This window comes from Pongo abelii, chromosome X (assembly GCF_028885655.2).
Source record: "Pongo abelii isolate AG06213 chromosome X, NHGRI_mPonAbe1-v2.0_pri, whole genome shotgun sequence".
Lineage (NCBI taxonomy): Eukaryota > Metazoa > Chordata > Mammalia > Primates > Hominidae > Pongo > Pongo abelii.
Genome location: NC_072008.2, coordinates 104027087 through 104047065, shown reverse-complemented (window position 1 = coordinate 104047065; position 19979 = coordinate 104027087). Strand labels below are relative to the sequence as shown.

At 38.3% G+C, this 19979-nt stretch overlaps 1 pseudogene; it reads right to left on the bottom strand.

Moving 5' to 3' along the window:
* LOC100434007 (elongation factor 1-alpha 1-like) overlaps positions 1-13266 on the bottom strand; it is a 181417-nt pseudogene extending 168151 nt beyond the window's left edge.
* Positions 13267-19979: the final 6713 nt, after the last annotated feature.

Below are 19979 nucleotides of genomic sequence, written 5' to 3'. Positions count from 1 at the left end.
GTGACATAATTTGACATGTTTTTTTGTCTTAGTCAGCTCAGGCTGTTATAACAAAATACCATAAACAGATTGCTTATAAGTAACAGAAACTTATTTCTCACAGTTCTGGAGGCTAGCAAGTCTTAGATTGAGGTGCTGGCTTATTCAGTGTCTGGTGAGGGTTCCCTTCATAGATGGTCATTTTAACTTTATATGGCAGAATCAGGGAGGGTTGTTCTCTTTTGAGTCTCTTTTATAAGAACACTAATCCCATTTATAAGGGTAGAGCGTAATCACCTCTCAAAGGTCTCACCTTCAAATACCATCACCTTGAACTTTGGATTTTTTTTTTTTGAGACGGAGTCTTGCTCTGTCACCCAGGCTGGAGTGCAGTGGCGTGATCTCGGCTCACTGCAAGCTCTGCCTCCCGGGTTCACGCCATTCTCCTGCCTCAGCCTCCCAAGTAACTGGGACTACAGGTGCCTACCACCACGCCCGGTTAATTTTTTTGTATTTTTAGTAGAGATGGGGTTTCACCATGTTAGCCAGGATGATCTCGATCTTGAGGTTAGGATTTCAATATACAAATATGGAGGTGATAAACATATTCAGACCATAGCACTGTTAAATCATCTTTTAGCAGCTATGTGGAGAACAAACTCATGGAGATTGTGGTCAGCTGTTCTGTGTGTACCACAGGCCCATTCCTCACCTGAGGGCATGTTTTGAAAGTTGTAAATGCATCCAAAACTGCTCATCAGGATCTGGGTTCTCTCAGATCAAACAAGTCTTAATGTCAGGCAGAACCAAGATCAGTCCATCATTAGTTGGAGGCAGTACATCCAAGATCAAGCACTAGCAGGGTCAAAAGTCAATTGTAAATTGCAAGAGCAAGTGGTCTTTACCCCAAAATTATCTGCTATGTTACACTAGTTTCTCTTCTAAGTTCACACCTATAGTCAGATGGAGAGAGTCCCTTATGATCGGCTAATGGGAAAAGAAAAACGCAAAGCTTAGTTCATGACTGGATCAGCTTAATATATGGGTGGAAGCTGAAAATGAACTCTGGCTGCTCGAGAGCCCTACTCAGGGGTGGCTTTAAAAGATAGTCATGAAGGAAAATCCTTCCACTGGCCAGAATTCCTTGTGATGCAACAGATTATCCAATTTGTGAGAAAAAAATTCTACAGAAGTTAGAATGTATGTGAACTTACAGGCAGCGGAAAATGGCTTGGCTGTTTGGTCAGGAACCTAGAAGAAAAAAGATTGAAAAATCAAGGATAAAGAGGTCAGTGTAAGAAACATAGTGGATTGACTTATGGGAAATGGCATGCAATGTGAAGATATTGTTTTGCATTTTAACACTTACCAGAGAGCATGAAAGAGGCACTAAATAACAAGAGAAAACATAATTAGGCCAATTTGGCTACTCCAGTCTGGTACAATGGGCACATGCATGAAAAAGCCCTGGTCACAAGTATGGAGGCTAAGCATGGGCTAAACATCACTGAGTCTCACTAACCAAGACTGATCTAGCTACTGCTGCTGCCAAACGTAGAATCCCAGCTATAAACAGAGATTATATCTGAGTCACTATCATGGCACTTTCCCTCAAGGAGACCAATCAGCCACTTGGTGGCAAGGGAATTACATCAGATGCCTTCCATCATGGATTGTGGAGGTAATTCTCTTTATTATTGGAATTGGCCTATATCCTAGCTATGAGCTTTCCTTTCTTCCCTTGGCCAGCATGACTACCTGGGAACTTACAGAGTGCTTGCTGCCTCAATAGGATACCACACAATTTTGTTGGAGATCAAGGGACCAGCTTTACAGAAAAGGGATTTTAGTAGTGGGCTTATATCCATGAGATTCTCTGATCCTATGACATACTGCATAATTTAGATGCTGCTCGCCTATAAATTGATGTAATAATAAAGAATCAATTGAGAAGCCAGCTTGAGACCATATCTTAAAAGGATGGGGTACAAACCACAAGGATATGGTATGTAACCTAATTAAATGACCTTTATATAATGCCGTGTCCCCAGTATGTATCATACATGTCTCTGAGAGCCAAGAGGTAAAAGTAGGAATGGCTCTGCTTATAATCACCCTCAGTCACCCACTTGGCAATGTGTGCTTCTTATCTCTGCAACTTCAGGCTCTGTGGATGCATTCATTTCCTATTGCTGCTGTAACAAATTTCCACAAACTTAGCAGCTAAAAATGACACAAATGTTAACCCATAGTTCTGTAGCTAAGAAGTTATGGTTGGCTCTTTCTGTGAAGGGTCTCATAAAGCTGACATCAAGGTATTGACTGATGTGGCGTCTTATCTCAAGGTTCTGGAGTAGAATCTACTACCAAGATTTTGAGGTTGTTGGATGAATTTAGTTCTTTATGGATGTAGGCCTGGGGTCCTCATCTCATTGCTGGCTCTCAGTTGGAAACCTGTTTCCACTCATTAAGGTCACCTGCATTCCTCATCAAGTTGCCTCCTCCATCTTAAAACCAGCAACAGCGTATCAGGTCCTTCTCATGCTTTAAATCTCTGACTTTTTCTTCTAATGCATCTCTTCTTTTTTTTTTTTTTTTTTTTTTTTGAGACAGAGTCTTGCTCTGTTGCCCAGGCTGGAATGCAGTGGCGCGATCTCGGCTCACTGCAAGCGCCACCTCCCGGGTTCACGCCATTCTCCTGCCTCAGCCTCCCAAGAACACTTTCCTGCTTTAAGAATCCATGTGATTAGTTTGGGCCCACCTGGCTATCCAGAATAATTTCTCTCTCTTAAAGTCAGCTGATTAGTAACCTTAATTACATCTGTAAAGTTCTATTTGCCATGTAATGTAACATAGTCACAGTGACTAGGGATTAGGATATAGAAATTTTCAGGGGTCTAGAAATCCTGGTTCCTAGGGAGAATATGCTTAAACCAGGGATATAGTAAAAATCCTTATTAACTTTAAGTTACAGCTGCCCTCTGGCAACTTTAGGCTCCGAGAACCAAGAGACCAATAAGCAAAAAAATTAGTCACCATATTGGCAGGGGTATTTGACTTTGATAACCTGGAGCAGATAGGATAGCTATTACATAATGGGAACAGGGAAGAATACATTTGGGATTCTATTTATCCATTGTCTATTTGTACTGTCCTGCCCAATATTGTAGTAAATGGACAAGGGCAGAAGCCATGACCTGAGAAAGGCATAGTGACTGCTATGGCTTAAATGTGTCTCCTCCAAAATTCACATTGAAATTTAATCCCCATTGTCATGGTATTGAGATGGGGCCTTTGGAGAAGTGATTGAGTCATGAGAGCTGAGAGCTTTGCCCTCATAAATGGATAATAAAAGGGTTGGAGGGGACTAGCTTAGGCCCATTTTGGTTCTTCTGCTATTCTAATATGTGAGGACACAGCATATGCCCCCCTTTTTGCCCTTCCACCTCCCACCATGGGAGGATCAGCAAGAAGGCCCTCAGCAGACACTGTATGCCACCACCTTGATCTTTGGACTTCCTAGCCTCCAAAACTGTAAAAAAAAAATTTCTGTTTATTATAAATTACCCAGTCTCTTATATTTTGTTATACTAGCACAAATGAACTAAGATAGTAACATGGGACTCAGAACCCTTGGGGATGAGAGTGTTTTAGTCTTCTTGAGCTGTATTAACAAAATATCACAGTCCAGATGGATTAAACAACAAAAATTTATTTCCTCATAATTCTCGAGTCTAGAACTCCCAGATCAAGGTCTAGAAAAGTTTAGTTTCTGGTAAGGGCTTCCTTTCTGGCTTGCAGACAGCCTCTTTGTTCTCACATATCTTTTCGTTGGTGTAAGTGCATGAAAAGTGAAGGAAATCTCCTCTCTTCCTCTTATAGGGCCAGCAATCTTGTCAGATTAGGGCCCTGTATTCGCCTGTTCTCACATTGCTATAAGGAACTACCCGAGACTGGGTAATTTATGAAGAAAAGAGGTTTGACTCACAGTTTCACAGGCTTAGCAGGAAGTATGACCAGGAGCCTCTGAAACTTACAATCGTGGCGGAAGGCAAAAAGGAAGTGAGCACGTCTTCACATGTCCAAGCAGGAGAGAGAGTGTGAAGGGGGATGTGCTACACACTTTCAATCAAACAGATCTCGTGAGAACTCTATCACAAGAACAGCAAGGAGGAAGTCTGCCCCATGATTCAATCACCTCCCACCAGGCCCCTCCCCTGACATGTGGCGATTACAATTAGACATGAGATTTGGGTGGGGACACATAGCCAAACCATATCAGGCCCTATGCTTATGACCTCATTTCATTTTAATTACCTCCTGAAGGCCCTATGTTCAAATGCAGTCACACAAGTGACGGGGGTTAGGACTTCAACTTATGAATTTTGGAGGAACACAATTCAGTCCATTGAAGAGAGTATGGGTCATCTCACCAGGTAAGCCCCCTGGATCAATAGGGGTACTAACTGATGGTAAAGGGAATCTAGCAAATATGAAAAAAGAGGGATTAAGAGTATCTGTTTTGGCCTCAAGACAGCTATAGCAACAAGAACTGATACCACTAACCTTCTTTTTTTATGTATTCCAAGAAAAAAGGAAAAGACCTTGGTGGTGTTTTCTCCGACACCACTTCTGAAACCAAATATGTACATGTTTTATTCTGACACCAATAACCAATTCTCTGACACCAACTGGGTGTCCAATAATTCAGGTTAATTCTGAAACTAACTCCCAGAGTTAGCACATAAACAACAGGTTAAGGGCTTAGTCCCACAAGACTTCCCCAACTTCAGATACTAGTTACAAGTCCTAAGAACCACCCATACTTCTGACCAACGAGCTATAAATTCAGGAGTTTCCACAACTCCAAATAACCTCCTCAGGTTTGATAATTGAGTAGAACAACCCACAGAACTCAAGATAATAGTTTAGTTAGGTGTACTCGTTTATTATGAAGGCTACAAAATGGAAATAGCTAACTGGAAGAAATACATGGGGCAAGTTATGGGGGAGGGGATATGGAGCTTCCATTCCCATTATGAATGCACTATTCTCCTAGCATTTCAATGTGTTCAACAACTCCAAAGCTCTCTGAATCCTATTGTCCGAGAGTTTTTATAGAACACAAACTCAGCCTCCATTCCCTCCCCAGATGTTAGGAGATGGGACTGAAAATTCTAACCCTCTAATCATGAGTTTTTGTCTTTCTAGTGACTAACCCCCTACCTAAAGCTATTTGGGACCCCATGCTTAGTCACTTCATTAGCATAAACTCAGATGATGTTAAAAGGGACTCATTACGAATAACAAAAGGCACTACTATCACTCAGGAAATGCCAATGCCAAGAACTGAGTACAAAGATCAAATATATTAAATGATGTATTATACAAAAATATATATTGTATGATATATATTTATTTACATAAATTCATATCTATATAATATATTTAAAATATATTTTCATAAATAAATATATAATATATTTATATAAATTAATATGTATATTTATTTATATAAAATTTATTTATTTATTTATTTATTTTAACAATGCGAAGAGACTCTTTAATGAGTTTCAATGGCCTTTTCTTGGCATTTTATAACCTTGACATCCAGCTCCATCCAGCTTCAAGCCCGGTAGAATCTGAGACCCTGACTGCTCATTATTGAAAAACTTCAGCACCTTGGAATAGCCCAGACTAAAATGGAGGCTACAAAAATGATTGGTGAATGAACAGAAGAATGTTATGTAAAAAAAAAAAAAAAAAAAAATACACCCTTTGGCCAAAGTGAAATTTTTCTAATTTTAATTTTAACTCCCTTCTGTTTTTTGTACAACTGGTTAACAACTTCATTATCAAAAATTTGAAAGCCGTAATGTAGAAGTCCCTTACGCATCTCTTCTCTATGCTAATCCATACCGGATTCCTTTATCTTGTTCTTTTCTTTGAATCAGTTTATAAATATATATATATATTTATATTTATACTTTAAGTTCTGAGTTACATGTGCAGAACATGCAGTTTTGTTACACAGGTATACGTGTGCCATGGTGGTTTGTTGCACCCATCAACCCGTCATCTACCTTAGGTATTTCTCCTAATGCTCTCCCTCCCCTTGCCCCCTACCCCTTGACAGGCCCCGGTGTGTGATATTACCCTTCCTGTGCCCATGTGTTCGCATTGTTCAACTCCCACTTATGAGTGAGAACATGAGGCGTTTGGTTTTCTGTTCCTGTGTTATTTTGCTGAGAATGATGGTTTCCAGCTTCATCCATGTCCCTGCAAAGGACATGAACTCATTCTATTTTATGACTGCATACTATTCCATGGTGTATATGTGTCACATTTTCTTTATCCAGTATATTATTGATGGGCATTTGGGTTGGTTCCAAATCTTTGCTATTGTGAATAGTGCTGCAATAAACATATGTGTGCACATGTCTTTATAGTAGAATGATTTATAATCCTTTGGGTATATGCCCAGTAATGGGATTGTTGGGTCAAATGGTATTTCTGGTTCTAGATCCCTGAGGAATTGCTACACTGTCTTCCACAAAGGTTGAACTAATTTACACTCCCACCAACAGTGTAAAAGCATTAATATCTCTCCACATCTTCTCCAGCATCTGTTGTTTCCTGACTTTTTAATGATCGCCATTCTAACTGGCATGAGATGGTATCTCATTGTGATTTTGATTTGTATTTCTCTAATGACCAGTGATGATGAGCTTTTTTTCATGTGTTTGCTGGCCACATAAATATCTTCTTTTGAGAAGTGTCTGTTCATATCCTTTGCCCACTTTTTGATGAGGTTGTTTTTTTCTTGTAAATTTGTTTAAGTTCCTTGTAGATTCTGGATATTAGACCTTTGTCAGATGGATAGATTGCAAACATTTTCTCCCATTCTGTAGGTTGCCTGTTCACTCTGATTGTAGTTTCTTTTGCTGTGCAGAAGCTCTTTAGTTTAATTCGATCCCATTTGTCTATTTTGGCTTTTGTTGCCATTGCTTTTGGTGTTTTAGTCATGAAGTCTTTGCCCATGCCTGTGTCCTGAATGGTATTGCCTAGGTTTTCTTCTAGGGTTAATATGGTTTTAGGTCTTACATTTAATTCTTTAATCTATCTTCAGTTAATTTTTGTATAAGGTGTAAGGAAGGGGTCCAGTTTCAGTTTTCTGCTTGTGGCTAGCCAGTTTTCCCAACACAATTTATTAAATAGGGAATCCTTTCCCCATTGCTTGTTTTTGTCAGGTTTGTCAAAGATCAGATGGTCATAGATGTGTGGTGTTATTTCTGAGGCCTCTGTTCTGTACCATTGGTCTATATATCTGTTTTGGTACCAGTACCATGCTGTTTTGGTTATTGTAGCCTTGTAGTATAGTTTGAAGTCAGGTAGTGTGATGCCTCCAGCTTTGTTCTTTTTGCTTAGGATTGTCTTGGCTATACGGGCTCTTTTTTGTTTCCATATGAATTTTAAAGTAGTTTCTTCTAATTCTGTGAAGAAAGTCAATAGTAGCTTGATGGGAATAGCATTGAATTTATGAATTACTTTGGGCAGTATGGCCATTTTCACGATATTGATTCTTTCTATCCATGTGCATGGAACGTTTTTCCATTTGTTTGTATCCTCTGATTTCCTTGAGCAGTGGTTTCTAGTTCTTTTTGAAGAGGCCCTTCACATCCCTTATAAGTTGTATTGCTAGGTGTTTTATTATCTTTGTAGCAATTGTGAATGGGAGTTCACTCATGATTTGGCTGTCTATTATTGGTGTATAGGAATGCTTGTGATTTTTGCACATTGGTTTTGTATCCTGAGACTTTGCTGAAGTTGCTTATCAGCTTAAGGAGTTTTGGGGCTGAGATGATGGGGTTTTCTAAATATACAATCATGTCATCTGCAAATAGAGACAATTTGACTTCCTCTCTTCCTATTTGAATACCTTTAGTTTTTTCTCTTGCCTGATTGTGCTGGACAGAACGTCCAATAATATGTTGAATAGGAGTGGAGAGAGAGGGCATGGAGAGAAAGGGCATCCTTGTCTTGTGCCAGTTTTCAAAGGGAATGCTTCCAGCTTTTGCCCATTCAGTATGATATTGGCTGTAGGTTTGTTATAAATAGCTCTTAGTATTTTGAGATATGTTCCATCAATACCTAGTTTATTGAGTGTTTTTAGCATGAAGAGGCATTGAAGTATATCTAAGGCCTTTTCTGCATCTATTGAAATAATCATTTGGTTTTTGTCATTGGTTCTGTTTATGTGATCAATTACATTTATTGATTTGCGTATATTAAACCAGCCTTGCGTCCCAAGGATGAAGTCGACTTGATCGTGGTGGATAAGCTTTTTAATGTGCTGCTGGATTCAGTTTGCCAGTCTTTTATTGAGGATTTTCGCATTGATGTTTACCAGGGATACTGGCCTGAAATTTTCTATTTTTGTTGTGTCTCTGCCAGGTTTTAGTATCAGGATAAGGCTGGCCTCATAAAATGAGTTAGGGAGGAGTCTCTCTTTTTCTATTGTTTGGAATAATTTCAGAAGGAATGGTACCAGCTCTTCTTTGTACCTCTGGTACAATTCGGCTGTGAATCTGTCTGGTCCTGGGCTTTTTTTGGTTTGCAGGCTATTAATTACTGCCTCAATTTCAGAGCTTGTTATTGGTCTGTTCAGGGATTTGACTTCTTCCTGGTTTAGTCTTGGGAGGGTCTATGTGTCCAGGAATTTATCCATTTCTTCCAGATTTTTGAATTTATTTGCATAGAGGTATCTATAGTATTATCTGATGGTAGTTTGTATTTCTGTGGGATCAGTGGTGATATCCCCTTTTTAATTTTTATTGTGTCTATTTGATTCTTCTCTCTTTTCTTTATTATTAGTCTGGCTAGCAGTCTATTTTGTTAATCTTTATGTATATAATATAAAATTAATATGTATATTTATTTTTCTAAAACTTTTATATATTTATAGAAAATTAATGTTTATTATATAAAATATATCTATATTTATATAAAATAAATACATATATATAAAATAAATTTATATAAACTAAATATATTTGAAATAAATATATTTTAGAAATATATTTATTTCAAAAACATATTTTATAATATAAATATATATTTAGATAACATAAATATATATTCATATTTACATATAAATATTTATATACAAATTTATTTGTATATAAATATATTATATATTTATATTAGCTAAATATATTATATAAATATATAAAATATATTTATATATTAGACAAATATCTATAATATATATATTTTTTTCTCGTTAAAGTTTGTTTTACGGGTCTCAAAATTCTGTGACATATTTTTGGTCAAGTTGTTTCCATTGAAAGTACTGATTTTACATAAATAGAACTAAAAACAAAAGCACATAATCATCTCAATAGATGCCATAAAGGCTTTCAATACTAATAAATTCAACATCCCTTCATGTTAGAAACCCTCAACAAACTAGACATCAAAGTGATATACCTCAGAATAAGAGCCATCTATAAAAAACCCACAGCCAATATCATACTGAAGGGGCAAAAGCTGAAAGCATTTCCCTTGGGAACCAGAACAAGACAAGGATGCCCACTCTCACCACGCCTGTTCAAGATAGTGCTGAAAGTCCTAGACAGAGCCATCAGGCAAGAGAAAGAAATAAAAGGCAACCAAATAGAAAGAAAGAAAGGAAGTCATATTATCTCTCTTCCCATATCATGTGATTCTATACCTGGAAACCCCATAGTCTCTGCCCAAAGGCACCTCGATCTGATAAACAACTTCAGCAAAGTTTCAGGATACAAAATCAATGCACCAAGCTGAGAGAAAAATCAAGAAAGTAATCCCATTCACAATAGCCACAAAAAGAATAAAATACCTATGAATACAGCTAACCAGGAAGGTGAAATATTTCTACAGCAAGAATTATAAAACAATGCTGAAATAAATCAGATATGACATAAACAAATGGAAAAACATTTCAGCTCATGGATAGGAACAATCAATATTGTTAAAATGGTCATAGTGCCCAAAGCAATTCACAGATTCAATGCTATTCCTATCAAACTACCAGTGACATTTTTCACAGAATTAGAAAAAAAAATCATACACACACTCTAAAATTTATAAGGAATGAAAAAAGAGCCTGACTAGCCAAAGCAATCCTAAGCAAAAGGAACAAAGCTGGAGTCATCACCTGACCAGACTTCAAACTATACTACAAGGATACAGCAAACAACATGGCATGGTATTGGCACAAAAATAGACACATAGACCAATGGAACAGGTTAGAGAACCCTGAAATAAAGCCACACACCTACAATCATCTGATCTTCAACAAAGCTGACAAAAACAAGCAATGGGGAAAGGACCATTCAATAAATGGTACTGGGATAACTGGCTAGCCACATGCAGAAGATTGAACCTGGATTCCTTCCTTTCAACATATATAAAAATCAACTCGAGAGGGATTAAACACTTAAATGTAATACCTAAAACCAGGAAAAACCTAGAAGAAAATCTAGGAAGTATCATTTGGACATAGGCCCTGGCAAAGGTTTCATGATTCAGACAACAAAAGCAATATAAAAAAAAATTGACAAGTGGGACCTAATTAAACTAAAGAGCTTCTGAACAACAAAAGAAATTATCAACAGGATAAACATACAACCTACAGAATGGGATAAAATATTTGCAAACTATGCATCTGACAAAGGTCTAATATTCAGAATCTATAAGGAACTTAAATTAACAAGCAAAAAACAACCCCATTAAAAAATGGGCGAAGGACATGAACAGATACTTCTCAAAAGACAAAATAGATGCAGCCAACAAGCATATGAAAACACGTTCAACATCGCTAATCATTAGAGCAATGCAAATCAAAACCACAATGTGATACCATTTCACACCAGTCAGAATGGCTATTATCAAAAACTCTAAAAATAACAGGTGCTGGCAAGGTTGCAGAGAAAAGGGAACATTTATACTCCACTGGTGGGAATGTAAATTAGTTTAGCCACTGTGGAAAGCAGTTGGAAATTTCTCAAAGAATTTAATACAGAAATACCATTTGATCCAGCAATTCTATTGCTGGGTATAAACCCAAAGGAATATTAAATTGTTCTACCATAAAGACACATGCATGCATATGTTCATCCCAGCACTATTCACAATAGCAAAGACATGAAAGCAACCTATATAACCATCAGTGGTGGACTGGATAAAGAAAATGTGGTACATGTACACCACAGAACTCTACATTGCCATAAAGAAGAACAAAATCATGTCCTTTGCATTGACATCAATAGAGCTGGAGGCCATTATTCCGAATGAACTAACAAAAGAACAGAAAACCAAATACTGCATGTTCTGACTTACAAGTGGAAGCTAAACATTGAGTACACATGGACACAAAGAAGGGGACAATAGACAAAAGAACTTGGGCCTACTTAAGGTGGAGGGTGGGAGGAGGATGAGGATCAAAAACTGCCTATCTGGTACTATGCTCATTACCTGGGGGACAAAATAATCTGTACATCAAATCCCCATGACACACACTTCACCCCTGTAACAAATCCACACATATACTTTCTGAACTTAAAAAATAAAAGTCAGAAAAAATAAAATAAAAAGTACTGATTTTAAAAACTAATAACTTAAAACTGCCACATGCAAAAAAATAAAAATAAAAATAAGGAAACCCCAAAATGGTCCACAAAACATTCTCCTTTTATTTTGAAGGTTTTATGATGCATTCTTATCATTAACCAGACTTTTACTATTAAATTATCAACTGAAACAAACAGTTCTGGAACCATTCTTCTACCACTGATTAAGACTGGGGTGGCAGGTATTAGAGATAATATGCATTTAGGCTTCTGAGCTTTCTGGGAATATTTGGTGACCTTGTCAGCTCCAACAGCAATCTGGTCCACTGCTTCGATGACATCCACAGCAACTGTCTGTCTCATATCACAAAGAGCAAAACAATCCAGAGGAGGATAGTCAGAGAAGCTCTCAACACACATGGGCTTGCCAGGAATCATATCCATGATGGCAGCATCACCAGACTTCTAGAATATAGGGCCATCTTCCAGGTTCTTATCAGAACAGCAATCAATCATTTCCTTCAGCTTGGCAAACTTGCAAGCAATGTGAGCTGTGTGACGATCTAGTACAGGGTCATAGCCAGCACTGACTTAACCCGGATGGTTCAGGATAATCACCTGAGCAGTGAAGCCAATTGGTTGATTATGTTTGCTGTCACCAGCAATGTTGCCATGATGAACATCTTAACAGACAAATTCTAGACATTGAAGCCCAAATTGTCACCAGAAAGAGCTTCACTCAAAGCTTCATGGTGCATTTCAACAGACTTCACTTCAGTTGTAACACTGACTGGAGCAAAGGTGACCACCATGCCAGGTTTGAGAATACTAGCCTCCATTTGGCCACCAGGGACAGTAACAATACAACCAATTTTGTAGACATTCTGGAAAGGCAGATGAAAGGGTTTGTCAGTTGGACAAGTTGGTGATAGGATGCAGCCCAGAGCTTCAAGCAGCATGATTTTATTAGCATTGCCATCTTTACAGGTGACTTTTCATTCCTAGATCCAAGGCATGCTAAGCACTTGGTTCCAGCATATTGTCACCATTCCAACCAGAACTTGGCACACATGCTTCTGTGTTGGGGTTCTAGCCAATTTTGTTTTCTTTTTTCTTTTTTGTACCTATGCCACTTCTTCCAAGAATGCAGCCAATTTTCTTAATGTAAGTGCAGAATTCCTTAATAATTTCTTCATATTTCTTCTGACTGTAGGGTGGCTCAGTGGAATCCATTTTGTTAACACATATAATTAATTGTTTCACACCCAGTGTATAAGCCAGAAGGGCATGCTTACAGGTTTGCCTATTCTTGGAGATACTAGCTTCACATTCACCAACACCAGCAGCAAGCATCAGGACAGCATAGTCAGCCTAAGATGTACCTGTAATCATGTTTTTGATAAAGTTTCTGCGTCTTGGGGCATCAGTAAGTCATGTAGTACTTGCTCATTTCAAATTTCCATGGGGAGATATCAATGGTGACACCACATTCACACTCAGCTTTCAGTTTATGTAAGACCCAGGCATACTTGAAAAAGCCCTTTCCCATCTCAGCAGCGTCCTTCTCAAAGTTTTCAATGGTTCTTTTGTCTACCAGATGGCCATTAGTGGTGGGCTTGCCCGAATCTTGATGTCCAATGACGATGATGCTGATATGAGCCTTTTCCTTTCCCATTTTGGCTTTTAGGTGTGCTTTTCATGACACCTGTGTTCTGGTGGCAAACCCATTGCTAAAAAGCCGAATACATTTTTTATAATTCCACAGAGAGCAACCAGAATCCTGAAAGGAGCTTTTCCCAGATCAGCAAACTTACCATATCAAACAATTAAATTCAAGCATCACAGGGATCAAATGTAGTGAATTTTGGCGATCCATTAGCATCCCTTCTTGCTCATTTTCCCAGTTGTCAAGAGTATTGCTGCTGATGGCTCACAGCTGAGTCCTTCTCTGAACATTGCCCTTAGCCAATAAGAGCTATCTTGTCTAGGTTATAGCCCCTTCCCAGGGACAAGTTCCATACAATGACTGGTCTATGCAAGATACAAGCCCCTGACCCTTTTGCCTTAACTCTGAAGGACATCCTAGTTATAAAGCTCCCCATAGAGTCAGCTAATACCAATGGTTTTTTGCATTGTAGTTCGGCTTCTCCCTGTGACCAATCCTGCTTCTCTCACAACCTTACTAATGTCATTCCTGAGATCACTCCTCAATAAACCTCTTGCACACACATCTCTGTCTCAGAACCTGTTTAATATCCAAGTTTAAATGCCCAAGTTTAAACAAGAGGTGACCCCAGGAAGCACCAATTGGAAAATAGAAAAGTGAGACAGAAAAGGGAAGAAAGCCAATACAGCATGCATTAATAAACAAAAAAGTTACTTCTTTGTCCGACTAAAGCTCAATCCAGCTGAAGGAGAATTCCAAGAAACTATAGAACATGTCCTAATGTCATCTCTCCCAAGCAGTAAAGAAGTCAGGATATTTATCCACTAATTTCTGTCAATTACTGATTAAGGGCTGATCTAACAGTACTAAATTTCAGTGGCAGCCCACCCGAGTTACAGGTGGAGCACACTCCTGTGGCCAGAAAAAGTCCTCAAGCAGAAAGTCACATGCCTTGCAATAAGAAAATATAAGGAAAAAATTCTAGAACTAAGCCACCAGGGGTTCCAACACTCAAGATATCTGGAGGATAAGGATGATCAAGCAAAGTATGCCAAGAAAAAGCAGCCAAAAGGGAAGGAGACAGAAGCCAAGGAGTAAATGATCAAATTATGTCAAATACAGCTTATAGGAAAATAATATGAGGACTGAGAATTGAGTGTGGGATTTAGGAACATGGAAATCATTGGTAACCTTGTCAAGAGTTACTTCAACGGAGTGACCATGATAAAAACCTGACTAGTGTGAGTTCAAGAGATAACAGAAGGTGATGAAGTAAAGACAGTGAGTATTGAGGGGTTTAAGGCAGTTTTGCTAAATGGGGAGCAAAGGAAGTTAAAAATATCTCAAAAAGATGTAACATCGAAGGAGAGTTGTGTCAAAGTGGGATATTGCCACATGTGTGCATACTGATGGAAATGATCTAGTAATGATGGAAAAAAACAGATTAAAGAAAAGGAGAAAAATGACACGTTAATTGTCCATGAGCTGGTAAGAGGCAATGCAATTGAGTGTGCAGGTGTAAAGGCTGCCCTCTACGTATGCTCAAAGCATTCACATCTTTTTCATGAAATACCAGATAATGAATTCCAACAAATTAAAGGCACCCTTTGCTTGACTTTACTCTGAATTCTTGAAGTTTGTTCCCTGGCTCTGCATGTCACTGACCTTGTCTCACTTTTTTTGTCCTTAATCACACCACAACTGCACTGATTAACCTCAGTCTACAGTGGAGGACCAATCCTGTCCTTAATCCTGTCCTTAATCAGGAGGTAATGAAGTCTTTCTAGCCCATCGCTCAGCTGTGAGTGACCATTCTGCTAGTCCAGTGTAAACCAGATGCCTCTATTCTGAAAATAGGCTTCTGCTATTTCCTTGAGTCTTGTTAATACACCTTGAAGAGTAGCAGTATATACCACCCCAAAATGTGGCACCTTAACATAAGGATTTTCTTGAGGCAAAAGCAATTGGGAAGAAGCAGATACCAAGATACAAAAGCTCTCTGCCCTGCCCCTATTTGCCTAAAAGCAGGACATAAATTTGTAAAGGTGTCTCCCCTCACCACTCAACCAAGAAAAATTGAAATTAATCATCACAGACAACTCTAGACCCTCAGCAGCCTAGGGACACCCCAAGATGAATCTTCATAACAAATGTTACTAACTAGCCCTTATCTTCCATTAGTTTCCCCCATGTATTTACCTTCCCCAAATTTACTTTCCTAGAAATTCAAAGTCCTTTTCCTTTGTTTCGCCACTTCTCTAAATATTTATTTTTATTTTGTTAAGATATTATATAAGCCCACATTTTAACTATCCCTTTGAGTTTCACATCATTTAGTATCTGTTGCTCGATGTGTATATATGGGGCACATGTTAATCAAATTGTTTGCTTTTCTCTTGCTATTTTATCTTTTGTCAGTCTAATTCACAGGTCCCAGCCAATGAACCTAAAATGGGTAGGGGGAAAAAGGTTTTTCCTCTTCTATAGCCCGTTACTTAGATCTCTATAGGACCGGGGACTTCTTTGTCTTACCAGTAATGTCCATCCCTGGGATTTGCCTACAGCCCATGAACCCTCTTATGTTATGGTAGACTTCCTGGAATGCTGCACACCTCCTAGCTTTGATCATTCAATATCACTTGAATCAATGTGCTTTGACCATCTTCAGGGATATCCCATTATTCTCTCTCTTTCTCTGTTACTGATTCCTTCTCTGGGCATACAATAATGTATTCTGTAGCTGTATTTCTGCCTGGTGGTCTGGCAGAACCTGAAGCCATCTCAGTCACCAGAGGGTCTATGCATTTTGCAATCTGTCCTAAGCCACTATAGATACTTGAGCCATTCTTGGTTATGTCATGAAAAATTATACTGGAATCATTGTAATGTACTAATAGAATACATTAATTGGCATATTTTTGTAGGAAAATTAAGTCTCAAACTACCACTCCAATCTTGCTGTCATTTTCTTTGTTTTCTGCCAAATCTAATAAACCTAGCCAAAACTATTTCTCTTGAGCCTGTTGCCTTTATTTTGGCATATAGAATATTTTCAATAATCTACATCATCTTGCTCACATAGGGATACAGTGGTTGACTAACTGGATTGGAAGTTAGGTAAACGTTGCCAGCTGTGATTATAAACACAGTGTAGGGCTTCTTGTGACACTCCCCTCCTCCTGCTCTTGTATGGTGCTGTATTTATATTTGCCATGTCAACCAGAAATTTGTTTTACAAAGTGAACACTGCTTCTTGAGCTTGACCTTCATATTGAATAATTCTAGTTGCTACCCTTTGTAAAGCTTAAATCACAAAGCAGCTTCATTCCATTTGATTATAAATCTTTTACATTATTTCAGTTTTGGTTACTTTCAAAATAGGAGTCTTTCCTTTTCTTCAAATTGAGATATGTCGTTTCTGTTCAGCAATACTGCTTTCATTTAACAAAGTGTAAAGGAACTAAGACTATGAACAATTGAGCAAAGTTGCTGCTATGCTGAAGATATTTTCAAAGTTTATAGACAGCAATAAAAGTCTTCACGAAGAAAAAAGTATGCAAATGTGATTAGCACTCTTAAAAAGAGAGCTGAAAGACAGTATATCAACACACAAAGATCTTGCCTGTAGCAACTAATCTACATTGTTAATTATCAATCTCACTCTGGAAACTGAGCCATGATATCAATGAGATCAATGATCTTAGTGGGTTGCTAAATACTCAGCAAATAGCTCTTTACCTTAAATATAATCATTGGGATTAATTTGAACAGTTTACCAAAGTGTACAGTTAAGTGTGCAGTCTATTCCAGTGGGAAAAAATAGAAAATAAAACATAAATTTTACCTTTTTGGCTTACTTTTAAAATACAGGAACAAATGAGAAATATCTTCAGGTTGATTAAAAGACATAACAACAAACTAGATCTCAAAACAAAAATCCTCAAATTCTTTCTGTTATAAATGGCCAAGGATCTTGAAGAAGATCAGAATATGCCACTTTAAAATAAGCCACTTTGGCATAGAGATTATTTTGAGCTGAAGGAAACTGAGAAACAGTAGATGCAGGAAGAGCTTTCTGTCCTCCTCTATCTGCCTAAAAGCAAGGAATGAACTTTCCATTAAAAAGGTGCCCTCCCTGAACCAGGAAGGTGAGAGCAACACTTATCATCACATAAGAGTTAATACTAAGTCTGCATAAACCAATCTTACCAAGATAAGCTTTATCTTCCATTAGTTACTCTATGTATTTCCTAGTCACTTTCCCACAATTTATCACTCCTAGAAAACCAAACTCACTTTTCTTTGTCTTGTCAGTTGTCTACAATGTATTTCCTTTTGTTAAAATGGTATAAGCCCCCAAGTCTAATTGCTTCTTTGAGTTTTTACTTGTTTTCTGTGAGGCCTTCACCCACATAAAAATATTAGCTTTAATAAAAACTGTGAAAGGAAAATAAATTTTGGAGCCCCCAAATCACTAAGCTAAAGGAAAAAAGTCAAGCTGGGAACTGCTCAGGGCAAACCTGCCTCCCATTCTATTCAAAGTCGCCCCTCTGCTCACTGAGATAAATGCATATCTGATTGCCTCCTTTGGAAAGGCTAATCAGAAACTCAAAGGAATGCAACTATTTGTCTCTTATCTACCTGTGACCTGGAAGCCCCCTCCCCGATTCCAGTTGTCCTGCCTTTCCAGACCTAACCAATGTTCATCTTACATACATTGATTGATGTCTCATATCCCTCTAAAATGTAGAAAACCAAACTGTGCTCTGACCACCTTGGGCACATGTCATCAGGACCACCTGAGGCTGTGTCACAGGCATGTTTCCTCAACCTTGGCAAAACAAACTTTCTAAATTAACCTGAGACCTATCTCAGACATTCTGGCTTCACAACTGTATGCCTTTTCTTTTGCTCCTATGGCTTTTGTCAGCTTAATTTACAGGCCCCAGTGCCTGAACTTGATAGCAGAAAAGTTTTTCCTCCTCTACAATTTATAATGGGAAGGTTCATATTTCTACAAGAAAGAAAAGAAAGGTAATATATTGTCAGTCTCTGTTCTTCTTCAGTGACTGAAGGAGATAAACTTTAGCAAAGGAAATTCCTAGCACCATTATTTTCCCTCTTCCCCTTAAAAACTTTCATATTTGATAATGCGGTCAATATACAGAGGACAATGACATAACTCTGTATATAGTATTATAATTATAAATACATTCTCAATACAGAATCCTTCCATAAATGCTTCAGTCAATAAATATTTATTGAGCACCTATTTGATACTACATGCTGCACTAAACACTGGGTAACAGACACGGTCCTTGTTCTTACAGAGTTTACAGTAAGACAGACATGAAACAAGTAGTTACAATACAATATGATAATTATAGAGCGCTATGATGTCAAATAAAAAAACCCAGGCTTAGGTAAGAAGAGAGTTTATTCCAAAGGATTTTTGCAAGATGGTGGACAGGAACTATGACAGAAGACGTGGATGGCTATTACAATGGGGAATATGCTGACCTCTGCAAACGTCTCAAAAGCCAGGCAGAAAAGGGCTTTACTTTTGTAGGGAGAAGTGAACAAGTCTAGAAAAAAAACAGTACTGGGGAGTGGGATGAGTGTGTGGATGTGGTATGATCTGACAGCACATCATAACAAAGACTATCTTCTTGACCAAAATTTACTCAGGCTACTCTGACCATTCTTAACTGGGCCTCAACCTTGTTCTATGAAAGCTGTATACTCTCAGTGCAAATGATTTTATCTATCTCTCCCCCTCCATACCAAGAGACTTGAACAAACACTAGCATAGTGTCTAACAGCTCAAGGCCATGTCTTTAGGATTATGACCCTAGCACCCTTAATTTCCCTCATGAGAAAGCTTAATGCTGCCAAAAAAATTTCCTGAATGTTCCAACCCAAAACTAACTACAGGCCCCTGACCTCCCTTTTCTTAGAAGGATTTACTTTAAAAATAACTTACAATTGCAAACCCTTTTTCTGTCCCTTTGAGACGTATATGTATCTTCTACAACCCAGGAGCGTCTTTCTCAATGATTTGAGAGCCATTCCTTTGAAATATAATCATCAGGAAGGAGAGAGCCCTTGTCTCCTAGTGTCTGTGGGAAGATAGGCCTAACTTAGGTACATGTCAATTAGCAAACACAGATGGCCTAACTGCATTGACATTGACCAACACCCTTACCTGCTTTTTTTCACGTCTCTAACTTTGTTCAAGCCCCTTCAACTCCATCCCTATCCCATCCCCTGCCCTAGTCATTTCCCCTTACTACTCCCTTATTCTACTCCCTTATTCTCCCTTTGACATGCCCTCAACTTTGGTCCACCCTCAACCAGAGCCAGCACACAACCCCCTCTTAGTGGCCCTTCCTAAGATAGACTGACCTCAGGGTAAAACAGTCTCTGATAGTTAAAGAAAAATGAAGCTTGATACTAATTAAAGGTGGTAAAGATAGAATTTACTTAATAGTACTGTTACTGGTGGCAGGTCCATCTGGGTCTGCAGCAACCTCAAATCTTGCCTTCTTAGAAGAATTTGACTGAGGGGCATAAGGCTGAAGGAAAGACTGAGGCAAGTTTTAGAGCAGGAGTGGAAGTTTATTAAAAAGCTTTAGAGCACAACAAAAGGAAGAGGCCCAAGCAGGCAACTTGAAGGACAAGTGCGTGGTTTGACCTTTTGACTTAGGGTTTTATGTGCTGGC